General features: G+C 41.2%; 1 long non-coding RNA gene across 2 annotated transcripts; it reads left to right on the top strand.

The window, feature by feature from the left end:
* The first annotated feature begins 2,202 nt into the window (after positions 1-2,202).
* Positions 2,203-6,716, top strand: LOC110790521 (uncharacterized). 2 transcript variants are annotated; one of them, XR_008919599.1, is made up of 4 exons: positions 2,203-2,501; positions 2,908-2,970; positions 3,042-3,389; positions 6,487-6,716. It is a non-coding gene; the product is annotated as an uncharacterized lncRNA (long non-coding RNA). The 2 variants fall into 2 exon arrangements; XR_002533802.2 differs by having other exon boundaries at positions 2,219-2,501; positions 3,328-3,389.
* The last annotated feature ends 13,105 nt before the right edge of the window (positions 6,717-19,821 follow it).

Raw genomic sequence — 19,821 nt, 5'->3', positions numbered from 1 at the left:
ACGAAGACCTTTGGGGGTTCAGTGCCGAAGTTGGAGCCATCGAATCGAGAATGAATCCCATGGTAAAGCGCATGATGATCAAGCGTGGGCGCTTCTTGGGCACTACTCTGCCACCGCCCACCGAATCCCCTTTTAATGCCCAAGGACAGATTAACTGTTGTGGACTAGGATACAAGCCAACTAAATTCGATGACAAGTCGAGCTGGCAATGATCAATTCAAGATACCTCCTCATCAACTCACACTCAATGGGTAATTCGTGAAAGAAGGAGAGGATGACTTATACTTCGACTTCCTAGAACCTTTCTATGACTCTTCAAAAGGGATCATTTACCCCGGATTCGAGATCTTTCAAGATTGTCACTTTCTAGAGGATGCTCCTCCAATACAAGACAAGGCTTCCCCTGAGTGCCTTGACTCATCAGCTTTTGGTTTGCTATTTGGCCAGGAAATAACCCCAATCATTTCCGAAGACGCTATGGTTCAAATGATCACTCAAATCGAAGATTTCGACCCATCTAAGCTAATTACTCCAAGCGAGAAGATGGTCAATGGCTGGAGAAAGACTCTCAAGATAACAGCTCCAAATGGAAAATTGTTCAAGATTACTGTGGGCAAAGGATCTATGATGAGCGAGTCCGAGTCTGAGGATGAGTCTGGATCTGAGTCTAGCAATGAGTCTAAGTGTCTAGAACTAGAATCTTGCATCAATCAAGAGCCTTTAAAGGCCGAGCTTCAAGTCAAAACAGTCGATGTAATGATTGCTGATTTCAATAACACTTCAATTTCTACTTACTCTTCGAGTCCTAATTCAAAACACAATCCTAATCCAAACAACTTTGCTTTACAAGAAACTGACTTTGAATTTCTAAAAGCTATCGAAAATCATGAAAACAGGACGCCCATAATCGAGGAAACAGAAAAAATCAACCTTTCTAACAGCGGTGACTCAAAACTAGTTCAGATTGGTTTAACTCTTTCTCAAGTTGAGCGGGACGATCTTATCAAGCTACTTTCAGAGTATATAGACGTCTTCGCATGGTCCTATCATGATATGCCAGGGGTTGATCCAAGCACCGGTCAGCATACAATTCCCCTTATTCCAGGTTCAAAACCCATCAAGCAGAAACTCTGTCGCATGAAACCGGATGTTTCCCTCAAAATTCAAGAAGAGGTCTCCAAGCAGTTAGAGGCCGGGTTTATTCGAGAAGAAAAATATCCAGAATGGATCGCAAATGTCGTCCCAGTTCCAAAGAAAGATGGCAAAGTACGAATATGTTACTCGGATATGTTATCAGCTCTCGAGGCATAGAGGCCGATCCTTCAAAAATCAACGCAATTCTCGAGATGCAACCACCAACGAATGAAAAGGAAATTCGGGGTTTTCTCGGCAGACTACAATATATCAGCAGGTTCATTTCAAGACTCACAATGATCTGTAAACCAGTATTTCGAAAGCTCCGAAAAAGCGAGCCCAAGGTGTGGGATGACGACTGTCAGCATGCATTCGAAACAATAAAAAGCTACCTTTCCAACCCACCTGTACTAAAGCCAGCCATGCCAGGGATTCCCCTCGGGCTCTACCTCACAACAATCGATTCAGTAGTGGGGGCTATGCTTGCCCAGGAAATTGAAGGCAAGGAGAACGATGTATACTACATAAGGAAAAAGTTGATCGAGTACGAGACCAAATACACTCAGCTCGAGAAACTCACCATCGCCTTGGTTTGGGCCACAAAGAAACTACGGCATTACATGCTCTCCCATACAATACATGTGATCAGCAAAGTTGATCCTCTCAAGTATCTATTCGAAAAACCAGCACTCCACGGGCGGTTGTCCAGATGGTTGGTCATGCTAGCAGAATTCGACCTCAAATACATTCCACACAAGTCTATCAAGCGTTCAGCAGTCTCAGATTTCCTAGCCAACTGTCATGTCGAGGCAGAAGAGGAAGATTACGACTTACCCGATGAGCAAATCTTAATGACCAGTGATGACAGTTGGTCAATGCATTTTGACGGTGCTTCCACTAGAGGAAAAATCGTCATGTGCTTCTCTTCAAGTGCGGGTCATTTCATAAATTGGCAGCACTTGAGAGCACACAAAAAAAAAAAACATTTTCACAAGTGCGGGCACATTTTACAAAATTGGCAGCACTTGAGTTCAAGTGCGGGCTTTAAACTCAAGTGCGGGCTCATTTACAAAAGACCCGCAAAAAATAATTCCTAATTTTTTTTTGGGTTTCCCGCCTCTCTGTCCTTAGCCTCTTCTCTGCTTCACCAATTTTCATCTCTCTTCCCCTCTCTGGTTCTTCTCTTCCTTTCTTGTTCTCTGGGCAAGACTGTGAAACCACAACACTCACTGCACACACCTCACTGCTGCCCCCCCAAGCGTCGTCGGTGTTGTTCCCTCACCCATCGCCGGCTTTGTTCCCCTCCTCCACCGCGTCGCAGCTTCTCCTACACGGCGTCGCAGCTGCTCCTCCTCCACCTCCACCTTGTATTCTTCTTAATACCCTTCTTAATCAATTATAACCTAAGTACTCTTCTTAATTAATTTTGTTTACTGTTTTCTTTGAATTTGACCGATTTCGCCCATGGGTTCTTCAATTCTCGATTAACTTCTGATTTTATATGTGGATAATTGGAAAATAATTGTTGATATTCTGATTTGGAGTTAGGTTAATGATTTAGGTGTTTCGATTAAAAGCAATCCAAACCAGAATAAATGCAGGTTATAGGCCATTAAAGTTTCGAACTTGTAAAAGTTCAATGTAAAAGTGCATCTCATTCCTGCTTCATTCTTGAATCATGCCTTTTTTAAAAGAAAAAAATTTAATTAGATGAAGTCATTTATAGTTTTAAAGCACCTGGTGGGTTTCTTAACATAGTTATTCTTGATGCAGGGTATAGAAAAACTTGGAAACCTCCAATGTTATTTTTCCTCTTGCAGTGGTCATACTAATGAGGTAATAGTGGTGGTTGTTAAATTGATTAATGATTTACATGATTTTCTCTCTGCTTAAGTTACTCATTTTAGTAGGAACTGGCTAACCAAGTGGGGTTATTGCAAGCACATTCAGAAGCGCATAAGCTACTGAGGTGCACCTTTGGAATTAACTGTTCCAAGTATTTTGTTTTCTAAACATTTCATATTGGTGTGTGTTATGCTTTAAAGTATTGCAACTTGGACTGAACTTTTTGTTTATATATGTGCCTCTTCTTTTCTCGTCTACTGTTGAGTTGTTATGGTTTTTCGAAATCCTAGCTCAATCTGGTAGTAATATATTTTCTTCTCTATGCAAATCCTACTTTTGGATACACAGGCCTAGGAAGATAAAGAGAGGGAAGAGTTTCATTACGGTTGAATTCTTGAGTCACCTATAAGGTATTTCTACTCTTTTTTTGAAGTAATTATATGTTTTTCCCATATTTTTCTCGACAGAATGAGTGCAAGTTACTAGGTTTTAGGCAAAATGTGACCGATAATGAACTAACGAGGCTTAAATGTGCATAACTTCCCCAAAATGGGTGAGAATGATTCTTAAAAACATAAAACTAAGTGTATCAAACATGGAAAAACTTTAAAATACTCATATAAGTTCATTAGTTGAAAGTTGGGACCGAAATAAGCCATTTTAGTCAAAATGTGACCGATAATAAACTAACAAGGCTTAAATGTGCATAACTTTACCAAAATGGGTGAGAATGAGTCTTTGAAACATGAAAATAAGTGTATTAAACATGAAAAGACTTTAAAATACTCATTTAAGTTCATTAGTTGAAACTTAGGACCGAAATTAGCCATTTTAGTCAAAACGTGACCAATAATGAACTAACGAAGATTAAATGTGCATAACTTCACCAAAATGGTGAGAATGAGTCTTTGAAACATAAAACTAAGTGTATTAAAAATGGAAAAACTTTAAAATACTCATTTAAGTTCATTACTTGAAAGTTGGGATCGAAATTAGCCATTTTACTCAAAATTGACCGATAATGAACTAACGAAGCTTAAATGTGCATAACATCACCAAAATGGTGAAATTAGTCTTTGAAACATAAAACTAAGTTCATTAAACATAGAAAGACTTTAAAATACTCATTTAAGTTCATTACTTTAAAGTTGGGATCGAAATAAGCCATTTTAGTCAAAATTTGATCTATAATGATCAAACGAGTCTCATATGTGCATAAATTGACCAAAGTAGGTGAAAATGAATCTTTTAAACATAAATCTAAGTGTATTAAACTTGTAAAGGGTTTAAAATATTTATTGAAGTTCATTAGTTGAAAGTTGGGACCGAAATAATCCATTTTAGTCAAAATGGGACCGATAATGAACTAACGAGGCTTAAATGTGCATAACTTCACCAAAATGGGTGAGAATGATTCTTTAAAACATAAATTAAGTGTATCAAACATGGAAAAACTTAAAAATACTCATATAAGTTCATTAGTTGAAAGTTGGGACGGAAATTAGCCATTTTAGTCAAAATGTGGCCGATAATGATCAAATGAGTCTTAAATGTGCATAACTTCACCAAAATGGGTGAGAATTAGTATTTGAAATATAAAACTAAGTGTATCAAACATGTAAAGACTTTAAAATACTATTTAAGTTCATTAGTTGAAAGTTGGGACCGAAATTAGCCATTTTAATCAAAATGTGACCAATAATGAACTAACGAGGCTTAAATGTGCATAACTTTACCAAAATGGGTGAGAATGAGTCTTTGAAACATAAAACTAAGTTTTTTAAACATGGAAAGACTTTAAAATACTCATTTAAGTTCATTAGTTGAAAGTTGGGACCGAAATTAGCCATTTTAGCAAAATGTGACCGATAATGAACTAACGAGGCTTAAATGTGCATAACTTCACCAAATGGTTGAGATGAGTATTTGAAACATAAAACTAAGTGTATTAAACATGGAAAGACTTTAAAATACTCATTTAAGTTCATTAGTTGAAAGTTGAGACTGAAATTAGCCATTTTAGTCAAAATGTGACCGATAATGAACTAGCGAGACTTAAATGTGCATAACTTCACTAAAATGGGTGAGAATAAGTCTTTGAAACATAAAAATAAGGGTATCAAACATGGAAAAGCTTTAAAATACTCATATAAGTTCATTAAATGAAAGTTGGCACCGAAATTAGCCATTTTAGTCAAAATGTGGCCGATAATGATCAAACGGGTCATAAATGGTATAACTTCACCAAAATGGGTGAGAATTAGTATTTGAAATATAAAACTAAGTTTATTAAAATGTAAATAATTTAAAATACTCATTTAAGTTCATTACTTGAAAGTTGGGACCGAAATTAGCCATTTTAGTCAAAATGTGGCCGATAATGATCAAACGAGTCTTAAATGTGCATAACTTCACCAAAATGGGTGAGAATGCGTCTTTGAAACATAAAAATAAGTTTATTAAATATTGAAAGACCTTAAAATACTCATTTAAGTTCATTAGTTGAAAGTTGGGACCGAAATTAGCCATTTTAGTCAAAATGTGACTGGTAATGAACTAACGAGACTTAAATGTGCATAAATTCACCAAATGGGTGAGAGTGAGTCTTTGAAACATAAAACTAAGTGTGTTAAACATGGAAAGACTTTAAAATATCATTTAAGTTCATTAGATGAAAGTTGGGACCGAAATTAGCCATTTTAGTCAAAATGTGACCGATAATGAACTTACGAGGCTTAAATGTGCATAACTTCACCAAAATGGGTGAGAATTAGTCTTCGAAACATAAAACTAAGTGTTTCAAACATGGAGAAACTTTAAAATACTCATATAAGTTCATTAGTTGAAAGTTGGGACCGAAATTAGCCAGTTTAGTCAAAATGTGGCTGATAATGAACTAACGAGGCTTAAATGTGCATAACTTCACCAAAATGGGTGAGAATTAGTATTTGAAATATAAAATTATGTTTATTAAACATGGAAAGACTTTAAATTACTTACTTAAGTTCATTAGTTGAAAATTGGGACCGAAATTAACCATTTTAGTCAAAATGTGACCGATAATGAACTAACGAGGCTTAAATGTGCATAACTTCACCAAAATGGGTGAGAATGAGTTTTTGAAACATAAAATTAGGTTTATTAAACATGGAAAGACTTTAAAATACTCATTTAAGTTCATTAGTTGAAAGTTGGGACCGAAATTAGCCATTTTAGTCAAAATGTGACCGATAATTAACTAACGAGGCTTAAATGTGCATAACTTCACCAAAATGGGTGAGAAGGAGTCTTTGAAACATAAAACTAAGTTTATTAAACATGGAAGGACTTTAAAATATTAATTTAAGTTCATTAGATGAAAGTTGGGACCAAAATTAACCAATTTTATTATTATACGGTTCATTATTTCTTTGTTTTGAACAATTTAAGTTTTAATTTATTATACGATTCAATACTTATAATATAACTAAAGTGTTTATTTATTTTTTGATGGTCGATCTTTTTAAGGTATTCAATAATCCGAGGGAGCGACCTTTCACCTTTGAGGACATAGATGAAGTTCGAGAAATGTTGACAAACTTCATTACCAGTGATTGTCTTTGATATTTTCTTGGACTGAATCTTAAATTATGGATTCTAGCTAGTTTTTCATGACTGTAATATAATCGATTTTTATATTTACAATTATATACTATTTAATTTAATTATCTATATAATTGGATACTTTTTATATGTCATATGGAGGTTAATCAGTGGCGTGGTCCAATTGTAATATGTTGCAGGGAAATTGGTTATATAACAAATCTAGATCAAGTGCGGTCATTTATAGGCCAAGTGCGGGTTATTTATAAGCCAAGTGCGGCTCATTTATCAAGTGCGACTCATTTTTATGCTTGTGGTGCCCATTTCTATGTCAAGTGCGGGCTCATTTTCAAATTTGGCAGCACCAAATATGTCAAGTGCGGGCTCATTTTCAATATTGGCAGCACCAAATATGTCAAGTGCGGGCTCATTTTCTAAAATTGGCAGCACAAAATATGTCAACTGCGGGCTCATTTTCCAAATTGGCAGCACTTGAAACATCAAGTGCTGCCAATATTTTGGCAGCACTTGAGAAACATCAAGTGCGGGCAGGCCATGTGCTGCACATGTAAAAGCCCGCACTAAACCCCTTAAAATGAGCCTGCACTTGAGGTTTTTTCCTCTAGTGTTCCAACCAGAATGGATGTGGTGTTGGAGTAATCCTAGTAGCTCCAGACGGCACACACATTCCGATGTCAGCAAAACTACAATTCAACGTCACAAACAATGCGGCAGAATATAAAGCATGCATCATGGGCCTGGAAGCCGCCTTAGCACTGGGCGTCCAGAAACTTCGAGTGTACGGGGATTCCTCCCAAATCGTCAATCAAATTTCCGGCAAATGGAAAGTAAGAAGCGAGAGCTTAGCTCCATACCAGTCCTATCTCGAACAGCTGTCTGAACAAATAGAAGAGCTCCCGAGAGAGGAGAATGAATTCGCCGATGCACTGGAGAAACTGGCATCAATGATCAACATTCCAAGCAGCATGGCTGGAATGCCACTTACAATTGAAACACGTCAAGAGTAAGCATATGTCCATGCTACTGACAACGTCGAGCAAGACGAAGATGAGCCTTGGTTTACAGACACTCAAAGGTATCTACAAAATTCAGAGTATCCCCCGCACTTTTCAAGCAAAAATCGAAGGGCTCTACGATTACAATCAGCCAATTTCGTCATAGAAGGCGGCGTTCTATACAAAAGGTCCCTTGGCGGTCCTAACCTCCAATGTGTTAACAAGCACGAAGCTCAAAGAGTCATGGACAACATACATGCTGGAGCCTGTGGAACCCACATGAATGGGAAAATGCTAGCCCTCAAGATCATCAGGGAACGATACTATTGGACTACGCTCGAACGGGACTGCTACTTCTTTGTCAAGAAATGTCCTACATGTCAGAAGTGTGCGAATCTGAAGCCCATTCCTCCATCACTACTATACTCTCAATCATCACCGTGGCCGTTCTCAGCCTGGGGTATCGACGTCATCGGCAAAGTCACTCCAACAGGCACCGGGGGTCATGAGTTCATACTGGTCGCCATCGACTATTTCACCGAATGGGTCGAGGCCAGGTCATTCAAAGTATTGGGTTCCAAGCAAGTGGCCCAATTCATACAAGAAAACATCATATGCAGATACGGCGTTCCTCGCGAGTTCATCAGTGACCAGGGAACCCATTTTCAAGGAGAGTGTGAAGATCTATTCACCGAGTACATGATTCAACATCATCGCTCTTCACCTTATCGCCCACAAACCAATGGGGCAGTCGAAGCAGCCAATAAGAATGTCAAGACCATCATCATGAAAATGACTACCAATTACAAGGACTGGCCCCAGAAGTTGCATTTCGCATTGTGGGGATATCGAACTTCAATTCGCACTTCAACTGGTGCAACTCCGTTCTCATTGGTCTATGGAATGGAAGCAGTACAGCCTATCGAGCTAGAGATACCTTCACTAAGGATAGTCCTCGAAAGCAAAATCCCAGAAGCTGCATGGGTACAAGCCAGATATGACGAACTAGTCATGCTCGATGAGCGACGGCTTCAAGCCACTCACAATGTACAAGTCTATCAGCACCGAGTGGCCAGACATTTCAACAAAAGGGTCAGAACCCGAAACATCAAGGATGGCGAGCTTGTCCTGAAAGCCCTTCGCAAAAGAACCATGGACCCAAGGGGAAAATTCAAACCCAACTGGGCATGCCCATACATTGTCAAGAAAATCCTCTCCGGGGGAGCAATCGAACTAACAGACATCGACGGAATAGAATTCAGATCTCTAACCAACCTCGATCAACTCAAGAAGTTCTATGTCTAAGTTCTATGATTCAAGAATCCAAGTTCAAGTCCTGTAAGGTAGTCAGAACTACGTCCGGCCTGATTCCCTAAAGGGACACGTAGGCAACCTCATTTCGAGGCCCGGCCACCTTAATACAAAAAATTCAAAATTTCCTCAATTAAGGGCATCCTAAAAATCAAATCAAATCAAAATTCAAAACTCAAAATTGTTGTTGTTTTTATTCCAAATATGCCGATTCAAAGCAAAGTATGTTCATGCGGAATTTAACACAATAACTCTTTATTTGGCCCTAAGGCCTTCAAAGCAAATACAAAGTCAGGATCAAGTGAAGCATAGTTCAAAAGCCTTTTCACTTCCTAAACACATCTTCTAAACACATCTTCCAAACACATTACAAACACATTCCAAACACAATTCATTCAAAACACATTTAGCCTACAAAGATCTAGGGTCGGGCGACTATGCTCTCGAGTCTTGGCACCTTGAGTACTATCCCCTGGCTCCTCCCGCAATCAATCATCAATCTTCCCTTTGCCCAATCGGCGGGAGAAGGAACTTGCAAGCCTTCCAAGACGGGAGGACGACGAACCTTCTTTGGATTCCGAACGGTCAAGCACCGGATGGGCCACACTCCCGTCACCTTCCTCATAGTCAGTTGATGTAGGACGTCTAGCTCTAGAACCTCGGACTCTAGCTGGTCCGGATAAAGATATGTCCCTCTTGCTTAGGCCTCTCATCCATACAATATACCCCGCAGACAGAGTAACTGACTCAGGTGGGAACTGAATACTCAAGAATGGTTTGGCAACCCAATACCGCCTCCAAGCATCAAGCGGATTCGCATTCAGCACAACAGGCTTAGGGTTCTCTTCAGTACAGTCCGGGATCTCCTGTTTCAAACCATATTGTCTCATCACTCGAGCAGGCGAGTAGAAGACCAGCATTGTGAGGCTTGGCACCCTCAAAGCAGTAGAACCAGGGGCATGTCTCATAGCAGCAAATTCTCCACCAAGGAACTACCCACCTTATACAAGATTCAACCCCAGAGAGTGCGCACCGCCACTCATCCAATGAAAGCCGGCCATGCAACATGGGTCGCACAGTGAATCCCTTTCTATTATAGCTCGCCATGTTCTCCGGTGGTGCCACCAACATGAGCCCTCCATAAGCCAAACCTTGGGGAGTATACAAGAAGCGCATTTCAAAATACAACATTCAAAATTCAAATACAAGTACAAAATTCAACATACAAGAGAGCTCCAGATCCTTACGTGGAGTAACACCGGACTTCCCGATGGCAAAGAAGAGGGGTCCGACTTCAGCATATCAAGGCCCATCAATGTTTCGCCAACCACAAGTGGCATTGGGTCCCGACCATTAGCAAACTGCTCTACAATTTCTATTAGGGAGGCATCACCATTGCCAAACCCCTGTTTCGAAAAGAGAAAGCAAACGAATATACAAAAACTCAAGGCTCTCAGGCTGAATACTTTGGGAACATCAAGCCCAACAAAGCAGATGACAAAAAGGGACAAATCCACCCCTCTGCCATATACAACAGCACTCAAAAGTGGGGGCTTCAAGCCCAAATACCATTCAAAACTCAAGAAAAAGTGTTCTTCAACACTGGGCATGCATGGCTCCAGCATGATGGGCCACCCCAATATAGCACTAAATTCCTCAAGGAGGGGACATACCTCATTATTTCCAAAATGGAAGACATGATGATTCGGGTCCCAAGCCTCCAGAGCAACAAGAATGAAGTGCAAATCCAATTTTACAAACTGGAAAGAGACGAGCACCCCAAGATGCATTCCATCAAGCTCCCTTTTCTCCAATTTGCCTAGCGAACCAAGCCACGAGTTCAAGGCACTCTCAAAGGACACAACCATATTTTCTTTTCTTATCGAGAGGAAGCAGTATGCAATGATAGCAGGGAAGGATTGATGCAAGAAATGATCCAACAAACTCCCTATTTATACAAGAGTCGGCTTGCACGACAGCCCACGAGCGCCAGGCGCCAAGCCTGCGCCAGGCGCAGGGGCCTGCATCTAAGGACGAGGCCACCGTCCTCTCTTATGACTCCGAGTACACACTCTTTAGTGTTTCGAACAGCAGAGTACAACCTCCATTATTCAAGATTCCAAAGCCGCAAGCCGCGTAACTTCAAGCAGTCCGGATCAACGCTTCGGGCAGATTTCGGGTCATTTCAAAATTCAAGCATTCTAGTCCTAGATCGGCGTCCTAAGTCGAGTCTGCATATGCATAGCAAGAGTTGAATATACTTTCACTTGTGCTTTTCCTAACCAAAAAACCTCAGTCAAAGTGGGGGCTTAGAGTGGGTATATACACCCGAAAAAATGGGGCAAATTTTTTTCAAAATTTTTTGGCAAATTTCTCATGCATGCATCTAGCCACAATTTTCAAGGCACACACAACGCATACAATTCCAAACATTCAAGCATACAAAAAACCAATCTTCAAATTTTGCAAACCAATTCAAATTCAAAACCATACAACCATACAAAAATTCAAGTTTCACTCCATACAAATACAATACAATACAGCCTATACAAAATCAACCCAGGCAAGCTGGAACTCGCTACCATGCAGGGTCAATCTGAGTCATCATCAGCAGTGATATCAACCACAGGTGCCTTGTCCCTGTTTCGCCTCCTAAGGCGCTCCAGCTCCTGATCCATCTCCGTCCCAGGGGTACTAGGAGGCTGCTCCGAGATACAAAGCGTGCCAGTGGTAGGATAAACTCCCTGCTGAGGAGAGGAATACTGATACGGCGGCGGCATCGGCATATACTGGTACGACCCAAACATCTGAGCCTGGCGCATCCTCTCCATCTCTACATAGTAAACCCAGGAATCTGCAACCCAAACATCTGAGGACCACTTCCTCCGAAATAGTAACCAGAAAGGGTCGTGAACCGCCTGCACCTCCAAACTAATGCCTAGTGGGATCAACATGTACAATTGGCGAAGCTCCCCGCTCCGCATCAGAATGTCTCTGATGAGCACCAGCACCGGACCCCTATCCCAGAACCAAGCTCGGCCCCTCCTGCCTCAAGGACGTCTCCGCCTGGGGTTCTCTGTCAACGGATCCTCTACGGTCTCGACGGCGCTTCTATACAAAATAGAATTTCAAGAGTCAACATCCAAGTTCAAATTTCCAGAACACAAATTTCAAGATCAAGAAAGGCACCTCTCTGTCCCGGCCAGAAAGCTTCCGGGTCAGCTTAGCACACTGCCTCTTCCAGGAATCAATCAAGAGCATCCAGCGACGCACTCTCGCCCGAAGCGCCTGCATACAAAATCCAAGATCAATTTCCCAGTACAAGATTACAAACAGTTTCAAAAAAATGCAACAGTACTTACAGCGGCATAATGCTCAAGTACAACATCATATGATTTCCGGTGCGGAGGAGAAGCAAAAGAGATGGTCTCCACCACCTCTTCCCCGTCCGAGTTCTCGTAGCGGATGATCCTATCAGCATGGGGAATGTCCTCAAGATCAACCTCCTCCTCCTATATACAATCATACAATCATACAATCATACAATCATCCAATCATCCAATCAATACAAGAATACAAGAATACAAGGTTCAAAGCTCACCGACAGTACGAAGCGTACTGGTGGAGCCAGCCTCCTCAGGAAGTCATCATAGCTCCCCTTCCTGTTTACAAAATCCCTCCAAGAGCGGCAAACCGCATCGCCCCTAGCCTCCCCATAGAGCCGGGCCAACTCTTCATCCAACGCCAGCATGGACCCTGGTGGGTCCTTGGGGATAAGTCTCTCCCCCGAATGGTGCTGAGGGGACACTCTCTCTGCTAGGTACCATATATGGCGGTACACACTTGGAAGCAAAACCCGCCGCCCAGACCGGAAATGGGCACGAGCAGCCGAGGCAGGTATAAGCACGTCGGCAAAAGGACGCCATACCACCTGCAAAACAGACAACTCAGGCAACAACACAAATACAAATACAAAGAAGGCATAACAGTACAAGAATATTACCTCGTCAGCAGGTAGGACTCTCCAAGCTTTGCGAGAGGCCGCCAGAGGCACACTGCTGCGCACCACTCCTATCCAAGAGGCAGCATACGGGTAAGCCGCATCTCTAGTACGATCCGGCGCCAAAGTCGAAAAGTGCTCATATATCCAAATCTTTCAAGAAGCAAGCAAAACATCAGTCAAGTTCAAATACAAGCATACAAGTACAAAGTACAAGGTACAAGGAGTCTTAAATACCTCCAGCACACTCCACAGAGCAGCCATGCTCTAGTCACTCCCACCCCAGTCCAGTAAGCCCTCTTCATCTCATACAAAAGGTGGCTATATGTCAAGCCACCCCAGTTATAGCACGTAACAGCTCTCAAGTCCCTCAGAACGGACAGGAACCGGATGTGCACCCGACTGTTCCTACTCGGGACCATCACTCTGCTCACCAAGGCTAGGAGAAAGAGCCTAACCCTCTGCTCCGCGGATACACCCACGCCGCAGATAGCCTCCACGATTACCGTCACAGAAGCATGGGCATCGTCATCTGACAAGTCAACAACAGGGCCAAGCAAGTCCTTGGCAGCGGCAGAGCGCCACGTCAGCTCCGGATCAAAGGTCACATTCCTCTTAGAAAAAGGAAAACCCGTGATCATAGCAAACTCAAAAGGGGTAATGGTGATCTCCCCCCATGCCATGTGGAAAGTGTTGGTGGTATCGCACCACCGCTCCAACAAAGCCCACAGTCGGGGCTTGATCCCCGTTCTCCTCGAAGAGCCTCCCATGGCACGCCAGAAGCCGGCCAGGCCCGTCTGCGACCAAATTTCCATGGCCTCCTCATCAGCACGAAGAGCTTTAAAAGCCCTCTGAACCTCCACCAAGGACCAGAAGGTACGAAACGGCTTTCCATCGGCCTACAGGTGAACGAGTTAACTCCAAACCTATACAAATACAAGATACAAATTCAAAGCACAATACAAGACTCACCATGCCAGCGCGAGGCCGCTGAGACAAGTGCCACTCCGGCCGATACACTAGGTCGGAAGGACTGCAACCAGTACCACTAAAAGTAGGCGCATCCCGGGAACCATACCGCCGTTGCGCGTGTTTATTGCAGTCGCTTCATCATCCGAAGCGTCCTCCTCAGCAGCTTGAACTACCGACGATTCGGCGAGTTTCCTCCCAGTGTGACGAGGCATACTAAATCAAGTCGAGTACAAGGCGTCAAAATTCTAAACTGGGGGCTATCCTATACTAGCCTAAACAAGTCAAAAAGTTCAAGACGAATCCCCAGTGGACCTCTAGTTCAAGGTACAAGTTCAACACCAACGCCTAGGCTACCCATGCCAAAGCAGGTATACAAGTTCAACACCAACGCCTAGGCTACCCATGCCAAAGCAGGTATACAAGTTCAACACCAATGCCTAGGCTACCCATGCCAAAGCAGGTATACAAGTTCTACATCAACGCCTAGGCTATCCATGCCGAAGCCGATACAAAAAATAGACGTTCAAGAGAACTTTCAAAAATTCAAAACTACAAGCTCCAACAGTTCAAGTTCAAGTGGCTATCAAACAGTCTTCTACAAGATTCAAAAATCTTAAGCATACAAGCATCATTTCAAAGTACGAGAAAATCAAAACTACATGAAATCCTAGAGTTATTTCATAAGAAAAAAACATGAAATACTTACATGGATAAGGCAAGAACAAGATCAAGGGAAGAGCCTAATCGACCTTTGAGAGAAAAGAGCAAAGAATTCAAGAGAGTGTGCCTCAAAATGGCACGGCAAGGGTCACTTATATAGTGCAGCCCCGCGCCACACGCAGTACTAGCGCCTAGCGCTGCCCCCCCTGCATGCACGAATCTTCAGCGTGCGGTCTCTCGTACTAATTGCACGTCCTTTGCTACTACGGTCTTCCTCACCAAGCATCAAACATCGCATCAGGCCATCCATCGAAAATACGGGTATACACCTGTATCTCCAAGTACAAACAGATGCATATTTCAAGAATACAAAGTCCAAAAAATACAACGACTAAGGCGTTCAACTCCCAACGGACCCAAGCTCCGAGAAAGTCAGTCGAAATTCTAAAATTTAAGGGCCAGAAAAAAGCTCTTAACCCCAACAAAGCACATCCCCAACGGATTAACTCCGGGTATTCAAAATTTCAAGATTCAAAAATTCAAGTTTCAAAAATTCAAGATCCAAAATTTTCGATGCCAAGCTCCGTCCTGAACTGAAGGCGGAAAAATACAAGTACAAACCGGAGTCATTACCAACCGCACCGAGGTAGACTCTATCCTTTTTTCTAACGCCTGTTTTATGCAGGTACCAGCGTACAAAGAGTGGTCTCGATTGCAGAACATCTTGATCATTCTCCGTCCATTTCGAAATACTTTGACTTGCGCTTTCCTAACCGAACGCTCAGTCAAAGTGGGGGCTTCTGTAGACACCTAATTTGTATCTCCCCTTTGGGATGACGACGATACCATTATCCTTATTAGGTGATTGGAATAACTCCAGGAGGAAATCCCAATTGCTAAGAATGCTTCCGAAATTCAAGATCCAAAATCCAACCCCCGAGACCGTTCCCCTTCCGGACCTCGGTACAAAATACAACTTTCCAAATCCAATTTTATAATCCAAGTACAAACTCATCTAGTAGACCATACCATTGGTTTTACTAGGCCTTTTCCACTCAAAATCATATAAGGCAAGTCAAATTCGAGCGACGACCCACAAAACCGAGCATGCCGGGCCCCGTCCCGTAAAACCGGAATTCAAAAAGCCAAGAAAGGCTTGTTTTTAGACCCTAAATGATGCCTTAACCTCCAAGAAAATACAACACGCCGAACCTAGTACTATTCGTACAACAGGTACAACACTACAAGACGAAATAAGGACGATTCCCCGTCCTTGCTTTGGCGGCATTCAAGCCACGTCACCAGCGCCCAGCGCTGGTCCAGCGCCCTGCGCTGACGTGTGCTGGCGCCTTGCACCCATTCGTTCTATAAATACCCCTCATTTTCATCACAATGGGAGGAGAACAACAATACAACGTCGTAATTTCGACATTACGCCTCAAAATACAACTCAAAAACTCCTCAAAAACACATACAGAATTCCTAAATTCAAAAAAAGCAATTGGGAGCTCTTGCCTAAACCTAACGAGGTAAATCCGAATCTCATTCTAATCAACTATGTTGCTTTGATTTATAAATGATTGGCAAGTTGGTGTATCATTCAAAAACACCACTTGCAACAATCATACATGTTTTCCAAAAATACAAACTTTTTCAAAATACAAAATACAAATTTTCAAGATTCAAGGATGTCCAAGTTGTTTACAATCACCTCTTGGACTAGAATCACCTTCAAACATGGAGTAATCAAAGATGACACCTTTCAAACATTTAAAGGTTTAGTCTTTTGAGATTCAAAACTCCATTTTCAATATACAAGTTCAAGTTTTCAATTTTCAAGATTTTACCATGTTTAGGGTTGTTCATAGTTATTTCCCTAAACTAGGATCATTTCAAGTTCAAATTTCAATTATTTCAAGTTCAAAACTTCATTATTCAAGCTTTCAAGTTCAAGTTTAACATGCAAAATCTAGGATATTTGGGTTGAGCAACCTTTCCCAAGTTGAGATTTTTGGCTTTGAATTCGTGTCGGGCGCACTTGTTTTTAAGGAGCCGCTTGGCGTTCGAATCTCATATGCCCAAGTACAATTTCAATTATGCACCTTTCAATATTACAATTTCAATATCGCACCTTTCAATACCGCAATTTCAATATCGCACTTTCAATACCGCAATTTCAATATCGCAATTTCAATACCGCAATTTCAATACCGAAATTTCAATTCCGCATCTTTACTTGCCTAGTCCATTTCTAGGGAATGTGGACCTACTCCCTAGTCCTTTTCTAGGGGGTCTTGTATTTACTAATTCCGCACTTTATTTAGTATTGTGATGTTGCTTTATTTGCTTTATTGCTTTCATCACCAACATGCTAAATACAACAAAATACAAAGGTTACATCACGCTTAACAAAGATATTTTTGGAAAAACCGGCCTTAGGTTCCTTAAATCAATCTTTAAAGCAAAGTGACCACCATACAATTAGAGATTCATTTTGCTCTAAATTTAAACCCACATAGTCTAATCTAGGGTATATTTTCGAAAAAATGTTGTGCCAACGTACTTGAATATTTCTAAAGCTCGCGGAATAAGCATTGTTGTTCCCGTGCCCGGATCTCACCCATCCGTTTCAAAGATTCAAGGCCTTATCCCAAAATAGAGTCACTTGCGGTCTTTCCAAACGAGACTTTAAACAATGTTTGGTGGCGACTCCTTCGAGGTACAAAAATTCTACGGTTTTCTAAAGAACCGCCCCTCTTGTAGAACGGGAAACAAGTTTTGACACAAAAAAAAACCCCTACACTTTGGTTAAACTAGACTCAACTTAACTAAAAAACAACAACCGTTCCCCGGCAACGGCGCCATTTTTACAAAGGTATTTTCGGTCGTTGAAGAATACACCTTTATCAAACAAAATTTATAGATTCACCTACCTAACCGACTATATGAGCAATAGTGGTAAGATTGGGATCTTCCCAAGGAAACGGAGTGAAGTGAGTTTGCCAGTTAAGCTAGTTTAGGACGGAGTTTGAATTTGATTATCAACTACAAAGCTACGCTATCAAACGATTTATGCAAAAAAGGAAAGCGTTAGGGAATTGGGGATAGACATAGAGAAAATTAGGGTATGGATGAAGTTTGACACACATTCATGATGCAATGACTTGACAAGTAGGGGAAAAGCAACGAATAACGCGCTCGCCACCTCTCGGATAGAACGCGCATAGCTCTCTAATGTAGGAAGAGCTCTCGCGTAATCCTAAGACTAAACAACTATCAATTGAAACCAACTCTTCACGTGCAACATAGAGATTCACAATCTCTTGCCAAATCAAAATGAAGCACTCCAATCTAACCTAATTGAACTAGCATTTGCAACTACTAATTCATTAGTCATGGAATTCTTAGCATCAAATAAGAATTTAATCACATCAATAATCATGAATCATCCTTCAATTTCCCTCAATTCAATCCCTAGTTTCCCCCCTATCCCTAACTAGAAACTACTCACTACTCATAGTTTCAACTAAGGAAATCAAATATTGAAGGCAACTAGCCATTGAATTGAAAGATTGAATTAAGAGAATCAAAAGCTAAGAATTCAATTGAGAATCAAGAGAAAATAAGAATCAACCAAAACTATCATCAAACCAATTGAACAATCAAAAACTCAAGAAGAATAGCAAAGCATTAAAGATTGAATTGAAATTGCAATAAAGAATTCAAGGGTTGAAAGAGAATTACAAGTTGAAGCTTCCTCCAATGAAGTTTCTCTCTCCTAATCCAAAGCTTGAAAAAATAAGAACTCTCTCTCTAATATTCTGGAAATCTAATTAGGAAACTCTAAAATTGAATTGTTTGATCGAACGGAGAAAACTCGTGTGGGCACACATAATTTTTGTGCGACCAAACAGAGCGAAGATCAATCTTCTTCGTCATGTTCGACCGCACGAAATTTTTGGGCGATCGATAGACCTGACTTAGCCAAATTTCTCAAAATCTTCAGTGTGGTCGCACAGCAACTTTGTGTGGTCGCACAAATCCTTTGTGCGGGCGAGTGATATTCTGTGCGATCGAACGCCAAAACTGGGGACATTCTATCTAGAAATTCCATTTTGTTCGATCGTTGAACAGAACACGACTACACAAGAGCTCCTTTGTGCGATCGAACAAGAAAGTCATTCGACCACACAACTCTGCTTCTTCCTAGAGTCCACCTTTTCTTCACTGTTCGGGCGCACAGGACCATGTTCGGTCGCACAGCTCTGTTTTTGCTCCAATCTACTTGGTTTTCCACTATTTTCCATAAGATTCACCTATAACGCACAAGATGGAAAGAAAATATAAAAATGCTATGAAAAACTGTATAAACTATGAAAAATCATAATAAAACTAATACGAAAACCTAAGTTAGGAGCGACATAAATGCCGCTCATCAATCGACAAAACCCTCCGGCTGCGTCATAAACACAGCCTATTCTAGAACGCCATTCAAGAAGGCAGTTTTGACATCCATTTGCCATATTTCATAGTCTTGAAACGCGACAATTGCAAGGATTATCCGAATGGACTTAAGCATCGCGACTGGAGAAAAGGTTTCATCGTAGTCAACGTCGTGAAATTGATTGTAACCTTTTGCTACCAAATATTTTGTATATGTATAAAAATCCATCTTTGTCTTTCTTCAATTTGAAGACCCGTTTGCATTCGATAGGTGTGAACCCATCCGGCAAATCTACAAAATCCCAGACTTTATTTTCAGACATGGAGTCTATCTCGGATTTCATGGCCTTTAACCATTTAGTGGAGCTTGGGCTCGTCATAGCTTAGTTGTAAGTCATAGGCTCATCATTATCTAATATGAGAACGTCTAAGTTTTCAGTCAAGAGGACACATGTACATCTGTCTGGATGAACCTTAGTTCTATTTGACTTACCAGGGGCAACAACGTTTTGAGGAACTACTCCCATTGGCTCTTCTAAAGACCTTGGAGGTACGTTCTTTACCTTGAACTGCTACTAAATAGTTCTTGGTTCATTGTTCTTCTTGAATATCTTCGAGGTCTATTATTCTCCCACTTGTCAATTTGGAAATATGATTTCTTTCCAAAAAGACACCGTCACGAGCAACGAATACTTTGTTCTCTGACTTGTTGTAGAAGTAATACCCCTTTGTTTCTTTTGGATACCCAACGAAGAAACATTTGTCAGATTTTGGTTCAATCTTGTCCGAAATTAATCGCTTGACATATGCTTTGCAACCCCAAATATTTAGAAAAGACAACTTAATTTGGAAATTTCC

This window comes from Spinacia oleracea, chromosome 4 (genome assembly GCF_020520425.1).
Source record: "Spinacia oleracea cultivar Varoflay chromosome 4, BTI_SOV_V1, whole genome shotgun sequence".
NCBI lineage: Eukaryota > Viridiplantae > Streptophyta > Magnoliopsida > Caryophyllales > Amaranthaceae > Spinacia > Spinacia oleracea.
This window is presented reverse-complemented; position numbering and strand designations above follow the sequence as displayed.